This window comes from Muntiacus reevesi, chromosome 9 (assembly GCF_963930625.1).
Source record: "Muntiacus reevesi chromosome 9, mMunRee1.1, whole genome shotgun sequence".
Classification (NCBI taxonomy): domain Eukaryota; kingdom Metazoa; phylum Chordata; class Mammalia; order Artiodactyla; family Cervidae; genus Muntiacus; species Muntiacus reevesi.
In genome coordinates, this window is record NC_089257.1 from 6,289,106 (window position 1) to 6,297,923 (window position 8,818).

At 36.6% G+C, this 8,818-nt stretch overlaps 1 pseudogene; it reads right to left on the reverse strand.

Annotated features, from left to right (window-relative positions):
- Nucleotides 1-7,584: 7,584 nt before the first annotated feature.
- On the reverse strand, nucleotides 7,585-8,514 carry LOC136174455 (olfactory receptor 4C46-like; annotated as a pseudogene).
- Between the last annotated feature and the right edge of the window lie 304 nt (nucleotides 8,515-8,818).

Below are 8,818 nucleotides of genomic sequence, written 5' to 3' on the forward strand. Positions count from 1 at the left end.
AAGAAAAGTTATGGCCAACCTAGACAGCATATTAAGAAGCATAGACATTACTTTGCCAACAAAGGTCTGTCTAGTCAAGGCTATGGTTTTTCCAGTAGTCACGTATGGGTGTGAGGGCTGGACGATAAAGAAAGCCGAGCGCCGAAGAATTAATGCTTTTGAACTGTGGTGTTGGAGAAGACTTTTGAGAGTCCCTTGTACTGCAAGGAGAAGATCCAACCAGTCCATCCTAAAAGAGATCAGTCCTGGGTGTTCATTGGAAGGACTGATGTTGAAGCTGAAACTCCAATACTTTGGCCACCTCATGCGAAGAGCTGATTCATTTGAAAAGACCATAAAGCTGGGGAAGATTGAAGGCGGGAGGTGAAGGGGACAATAGAGGATGAGATGGTTGGATGGCATCACTGACTCGATGGACATGAACTTGAGTAAACTCCAGGAGCTGGTGATGGACAGGGAAGCCTGGCCTGCTGCAGTCCATGGTGTCACAAAGAATCGGACATGACTGAGTGATCGAACCATAACTACATAATCTGTTTATCTCAAATGTCATCAAAAGCAAAAAGGTAAGAATCTAGAATATAAAATTGCTATTAAATTGTCTTATTATATAACACTGAGATCTTGGTTATTGCTTATTATTGAAAATAGCATGTTTAATATTTATTTATTTTGGACTCAATATAGATTCTTTTTATTTTATTTTATTTTATTAGGTGGAGGCCAATTACTTCACAACATTTCAGTGGGTTTTGTCATACATTGACACGAATCAGCCAAAGAGTTACACGTATTCCCCATCCCGATCCCCCCTCCCACCTCCCTCTCGACTCGACTCCTCTGGGTCCTCCCAGTGCACCAGGCCCGAGCACTCATCTCATGCATCTCACCTGGGCTAGTGATCTGTTTCACCATAGATAATATACATGCTGTTCTTTTGAAACATCCCACCCTCACCTTCTCCCACAGAGTTCAAAAGTCTGTTCTGTACTTCTGTGTTTCTTTTTCTGTTTTGCATATAGGGTTATCATTACCATCTTTCTAAATTCCATATATATGTGTTAGTATGCTGTAATGGTCTTTATCTTTCTGGCTTACTTCACTCTGTATAATGGGCTCCAGTTTCGTCCATCTCATTAGAACTGATTCAAATGAATTCTTTTTAACGGCTGAGTAATATTCCATGGTGTATATGTACCACAGCTTCCTTATCCATTCATCTGCGGATGGGCATCTAGGCTGCTTCCATGTCCTGGCTATTATAAACAGTGCTGCGATGAACATTGGGGTGCACGTGTCTCTTTCAGATCTGGTTTCCTGGGTGTGTATGCCCAGAAGTGGTATTGCTGGGTCATATGGCAGTTCTATTTCCAGTTTTTTAAGAAATCTCCACACTGTTTTCCATAGTGGCTGTACTAGCTTGCATTCCCACCAACAGTGTAAGAGGGTTCCCTTTTCTCCACACCCTCTCCAGCATTTATTGCTTGTAGACTTTTGGATAGCAGCCATCCTGACTGGCGTGTAATGGTACCTCATTGTGGTTTTGATTTGCATTTCTCTGCTAATGAGTGATGTTGAGCATCTTTTCATGTGTTTGTTAGCCATCTGTATGTCTTCTTTGGAGAAATGTCTGTTTAGTTCTTTGGCCCATTTTTTGATTGGGTCATTTATTTTTCTGGAATTGAGCTTCAGGAGTTGGTTGTATATTTTTGAGATTAATCCTTTGTCTGTTTCCTCATTTGCTATTATTTTCTCCCAGTCTGAGGGCTGTCTTTTCATCTTACTTATAGTTTCCTTTGTAGTGCAGAAGCTTTTAAGTTTCTTTATGTCCCATTTGTTTATTTTTGCTTTTATTTCCAATATTCTGGGAGGTGGGTCATAGAGGACCCTGCTGAGATTTATGTCGGAGAGTGTTTTGCCTATGTTCTCCTCTAGGAGTTTTATAGTTTCTGGTCTTACATTTAGATCTTTAATCCATTTTGAGTTTATTTTTGTGTATGGTGTTAGAAAGTGTTCTAGTTTCATTCTTTTACAAGTGTTTCACCAGTTTTCCCAGCACCACTTGTTAAAGAGATTGTCTTTTTTCCATTGTATATCCTTGCCTCCTTTGTCAAAGATAAGGTGTCTATAGTTTCGTGGATTTATCTCTGGGCTTTCTATTCTGTTCCATTGATCTATATTTCTGTCTTTGTGCCAGTACTATACTGTCTTGATGACTGTGGCTTTGTAGTAGAGTCTGAAGTCAGGCAGGTTGATTCCTCCAGTTCCATTCTTCTTTCTCAAGATTACTTTGGCTATTCGTGGTTTTCTGTATTTCCATACAAATTGTGAAATTATTTGTTCTAGTTCTGTGACAAATACCGTTGGTAGCTTGATAAGGATTGCATTGAACCTATAGATTGCTTTGGGTAGAATAGCCATTTTGACAATATTGATTCTTCCAATCCATGAACACGGTATGTTTCTCCATCTGCTTGTGTCCTCTTTGATTTCTTTCATCAGTGTTTTATAGTTTTCTATGTATAGGTCTTTTATTTCTTTAGGTAGATGTACTCCTAAGTATTTTATTCTTTTTGTTGCAATGGTGAATGGTATTGTTTCCTTAATTTCTCTTTCTGTTTTTTCATTGTTAGTATATAGGAATGCAAGGGACTTCTGTGTGTTAATTTTATATCCTGCAACTTTGCTATATTCATTGATTAGCTCTAGTAATTTTCTGGAAGAGTCTTTAGGGTTATCTATGTAGAGGATCATGTCATCTACAAACAGCGAGAGTTTCACTTCTTCTTTTCCTATCTGGATTCCTTTTATGTCTTTTTCTGCTCTGATTGCTGTGGCCAAAACTTCCAATACTATGTTAAATAGCAGTGGTGAGAGTGGGCAACCTTGTCTTGTTCCTGATTTCAGAGGAAATGCTTTCAATTTTTCACCATAGAGGGTGATGCTTGCTGTGGGTTTGTCATATAGAGCTTTTATTATGTTGAGGTATGTTCCTTCTATTCCTGCTTTCTGGAGAGTTTTAATCATAAATGAGTGTTGAATTTTGTCAAAGGCTTTCTCTGCATCTATTGAGATAATCATATGGTTTTTATCTCCCAATTTGTTAATGTGGTGTATTACATTGATTGATTTGCAGATATTAAAGAATCCTTGCATTCCTAGGATAAAGCCCACTTGATCATGGTGTATGATTTTTTTAATATGTTGTTGAATTCTGTTTGCTAGAATTTTGTTAAGGATTTTTGCGTCTATGTTCATCAGTGATATTGGCCTGTAGTTTTCTTTTTTTGTGGCATCTTTGTCTGGTTTTGGAATTAGGGTGATGGTGGCCTCATAGAATGAGTTTGGAAGTTTACCTTCATCTGCAATTTTCTGGAAGAGTTTGAGTAAGATAGGTGTTAGCTCTTCTCTAAATTTTTGTTAGAATTCAGCTGTGAAGCCATCTGGTCCTGGGCTTTTGTTTGCTGGAAGATTTTTGATTACAGTTTTGATTTCCTTGCTTGTGATCATTCTGTTAAGATCTTCTATTTCTTCCTGGTTCAGTTTTGGAAAGTTATACTTTTCTAAGAATTTGTCCATTTCATCCAAGTTGTCCATTTTATTGGCATAGAGCTGCTGGTAGTAGTCTCTTATGACCCTTTGTATTTCAGAGTTGTCTGTTGTGATCTCTCCGTTTTCATTTCTAATTTTGTTAGTTTGGTTCTTCTCTCTTTGTTTCTCAATAATTCTTGCTAATGGTTTGTCAGTTTTGTTTATTTTTTTCAAAAAACCAGCTTTTAGCTTTGTTGATTTTTGCTATGGTCTCTTTAGTTTCTTTTGCATTTATTTCTGCCCTAATTTTTAAGATTTCTTTTCTTCTGCTAACCCTGGGGTTCTTCATTTCTTCCTTCTCTAATTGTTTTAAGTGTAGAGTTAGGTTATTTACTTGGCTTTTTTCTTGTTTCTTGATGTGCGCCTGTAATGCTATGAACCTTCCCCTTAGCACTGCTTTTACAGTGTCCCATAGGTTTTGGGTTGTTGTGTTTTCATTTTCATTCATTTCTATACATATTTTGATTTCTTTTTTAATTTCTTCTATGATTTGTTGGTTATTCAGCAGCGTGTTATTTAGCCTCCATATGTTTGAATTTTTAACAATTTTTTTTCCTGTAATTGAGATCTAATCTTACTGCACTGTGGTCAGAAAAGATGACTGGAATGATTTCAATTTTTTTTGAATTTTCCTAGACCATATTTATGGCCCAGGATGTGATCTATTCTGGAGAAGGTTCCGTGTGCACTTGAGAAAAATGTGAATTGGTTGTTTTGGGGTGAAATGTCCTATAGATATCAATTAGGTCTAGCTGGTCCATTGTGTCACTTAAGGTTTGTGTTTCCTTGTTAATTTTCTGTTTAGTTGATCTATCCATAGTTGTGAGTGGGGTATTAAAGTCTCCCACTATTATTGTGTTAGAGATGTGTCTTTGAACACTTCTCCTGATCAAGCTTAACATCATGCCAGGTCAAGGACAGCAAGAAATGCTTACAGGATCCATTTTCATTAATATGGAGTGGGCAATAATGGGTTTATGTGTAGCTCAGAGGCAATTAATTGATAACTGGCGTAAGAGATTTATCCTTAATTCTTTGAACCCATTTTCTATACATTGATGCTCAAATATATGGTATAATATGACCAAGCCTTAAGTTAAAGTCAGAACTGAGATATATACTGAGATATGACTCTTTATCCTACATACTTTTTGCTTATTATACAGCTTTAAGTAAGACTTCCCTTTTTTGTCAGTAATTTTTTTATTGTAAAACCTAAAAATAAGCAAGCATCTAATTTGTTGGAATATTATGTATAACTAAATTTTTATAATTTCATATAATTTCACTATTAGTTATGCTCTGGTACCTCATTAATCCTTCACTGAACACAGGCAGAGATGAACAATCACTTGGAGGTGGTATAGTAGAATGGATTTAAGCATCTTTGCTATTTCAATTTTTAACTCTGAATTTTCATGGCTCAGTAAGTATGCTGTTGCGTTGTTGTTTAGTCCCTAATTCGCGTCTGACTCTTCTGTGACCCTGTGAACTGCAGCCCTCCAGTCTCCTCTGTCCATGGGATTTCCCAGGCAAGAATACTGGAGTGGGTTGCCACACCCTCCTCCTGGGGATTCTTCCCAACCCAAGGATGGAACCCACTCAGATTCTTTACCACTGAGCCATGCGGAAAACCCTTCTATTTACCTAGGTCTTCTTTAACTTCTTTTAGTGATGTTTTCAGTTTTTAGTGTACAATTTATCCACCACTTTGGTAAAATTTCTTCATAAGCATTTTATTCTTTCTGATAGTTCTGCCTACATAACTATTTTAATTTTTTTTAAATTGTTAATTCTTAGTATATTGAAATATAGCTACTTTTGTATTGATTCTAACAGTTTTCTTGTGTGTGTGGGTTATTTAAATTTTTTTCTACATAAGATAATGTCATTCGTTAGTATAGCTTTACTTCTTCCTTTCCACTTTGTATACCTTTTATTTCTAGTCTAATTTTTCTGACATTACTTTTCAGGAAAATATTAAATAGAAGTGATGAAAGTGAACATGTTCTGATTTTATGAGGTGGGCATTCAAACTTCCACCGTTAAGTATGTCTTCATCATAGGAGAATCCTCGGCATATATTTGTTGCTGACATAGAGCATGTCAGCCTTCAGGAGCACTTTGTCCCAGGTCTTACTGTAAACTGTCACCTATCTGGTCATGTAGTTGTTTTCAAAAGGCCATTTCACAATGTTATTCATCAAGTTTCTATTAAGTTCTTTTGTCTATAATTTGCAAATATTTCTTTGACTCTCTCTCTTCATGTTAGATAGGTTTCCCTGGATGCAGATCCTGAGATGGGATTTTATGGAAGGAGAAGGGATTTAATGAAGCTATTGTGGTAGGAGAAGAAAGGATGTAGTCTAAACTGGGTTCTGAATTCAGCCTGTAGTCACAAGAGCTCTCGAGTTTAATTTTATGGATCCTACACTCTGAGAAGGCAGGACCTAAATCTGTTTTTATTAGTCACTGAAGACCCAACAAATGTCCATGTGCCTGATTCATTATTTGAGCTCAAAAATATTTACTGATAAATGAATGAAGGACAGGGGAATAATGGAAAACATTTATTATGAAATTGCTTTGTATGTAGATATAGTCACACATTAAAAAAAAGTTTTTAATAATGAAATGTTGCCAAAAGGTAAAGATTAACAGAGAATTATAATATGAATAGCTCACATATATATAAGATAATGAAATCTTGCTGAGACAGGAAAAACATCAAGGTAAATTATTTGCTTATATTGCTGATAATTTCAGTTTTCCTTTCTTTCTTTCTCTCAAAAGAAAGAGTAAAAGAAATTGTGATTTCCCTAAACAGTTCACCTAGAATTCTCAGAATCTGAATTAAATAAAGTTAAATAAAAGGTAGGAAAAAATTCTCTCAAATACAGTGCCTTTTTTTCCTCTTTATTTTTTTTCAGATTTTATTTTGCTTTCACCTTTTATTTATTCATTCAATGTTTATTACTAAACAGAAATTGTGCTACTCTGAAGAAACTATCATAATATACCAGGCAAGTTCTTTATGGAATATGACTCATATTTAATAGATAGAAATTCCTATCTGACATCAAGAGTTTCTTTTATTTGAGTCATCACACTTATGGATGGTTTTTCAACCTAGGATGGTGACATGAACAATTGTAAGTGCTATGAAACCTACTAGGAAATTTAAAAAAAATCATGCAACCTCGATTCAACTATTATAAATGTTCAACGGACAATTTTATTATTAAATATATTTATGTTTAATTGGAGGATAATTGTTCTAATGTGTTCATCAAAACCCAGTATTGTGTTGGGTTTTATAACAATAAAATAGTTACATGTTACAGCCAACAAATCACCATCAACTATAATATATAAAGTGAACAGTTGGCAATGAAAAGTTACTGGATTTTTAGTTACAGTAACGAAATGAAATGCACTATACACAGTTTGTCCAGCACAGTCTCTGTCTCAGTAAAAGGTAGTTAGTACTTATCTCCCCTGTCTATCGGTTCTTGGCTATCTATGAAGGCAGCTAGGATTCCGGTCAGGGAAATGGGTCCGATTCTGATTACTGACTCTTTGGTATATGTGCTTTGATACCATCCCTTTTCCTTCAGTTTCACCACTTGTAAAATTGGAATAATAGCAGCATTATAGCAATCTCTTTGTGTTGTTAGAGAGATTACTGGTAAATACTAACCTACTTAGTACTTCTTTCATTTTATTAGATGAAAAATCTATGAATCCACATACAAGGTTGAAACTAGTAAAAATAAACCTCAATTTGGTAGAATTTTCTAAAGATGGAAAGAGTGGTTTTGATACATGTTTTTCTCTTTTTCTGGGAACTTATTTCTGCTCCCCTCAGTGCAGAATGTATAATTTGCAGTGAATAATTTACTTCTTTATTCTTTACATACTCCTTGTTGAGATCATCGAAAATACACTTTGACCTTTGTATCAGACGAATTAATGTTTGGCTCTAAAGCACATTTATAAGACACCTGAAGTAACTTTCCTACTACACAATTTCCTCATGGCATTTTCCATCTGGGCATTTCTCAAGGTATAGATTAAGGGATTTAACATGGGAGTTATCACAGTATAAAATACAGCAACTGCTTTATCAATAGGTAAGGTAGCTGCAGGCCTCATGTACACAAATATGCAGGGTACAAAGTATAAAATGACCACTGTGATGTGGGAGATGCAGGTGGAGAGGGCTTTTCATCTTGCTTGCAAGCTGTAGGTCCTTAGGGAACACAAGATGACCACATAGGAGACCAGCAGGAGAAGGAAGTTTAACAGACAGATGAAGCCACTGTTGGCAGCAACGAAGAGCCCAAGAGTGTGGGTATCAGTGCAGGCAAGACTGAGCAAAGGGTTCAGGTCACACATAAAGTGATCTACGACGTTAGGGCCACAGAAGGGTAAGCGGAAGATGAACAGGATCTGTATGAATCCATGAAGAAAGCCTCCCACCCATGACACTCCCACTAGCAGCCCACACACCCGCCAGTTCATGATGCTTGCATAGTGCAAGGGCTTGCAGATGGCCACATAGCGGTCATAGGCCATCACAGTGAGCAGGATGACTTCAGCACCTCCAAAGAAATGTTCCCCAAAGATTTGGGTCATACATCCATTAAATAAGATGGTTTTCTTCTCATGGAGTGACTCTACAATCATCTTAGGGGCACACACAGAGGAGTAGCAGGCATCAATAAAGGAGAGATAGGCCAGGAAAAAGTACATGGGGGACCCCAAAGATGGGCTTGCAGTGTTGGTGACCATGATAAGCACATTTCCTACCACAGTGGTGATGTAGATGACAAAGAACACGGCAAATACAATTTTCTGCATCTTTGGATTCTCTGTGAGCCCCAGTAGAACAAACTCTGTCACATTGTTCCTGTTCTCCATGTGTTTCATGAAATGGTTTATTCCTGACCCAAAAGTGAGAGAGTTAATTCTTAGGTAGGTTGATAAGGAGTCTGGGGCCCTCAAAGAGAAAGGGTCCAAGGCCCTGGAGGTGGAGAAACATATAAACATCTTTACATAAAATGTTCTTTCTTAAACTGAGCTTTAGTGACAATAATCTTTAAAATTAACTTTCTTTAAGCCCATGTTTTTTTTCTTAAACTGAGTTTTCATGACAATAACTTTTAAAATGAACTTTCTTTAAGCCCAGAACTAAGGATTACACAACAAGACAACTCGTCTTGCT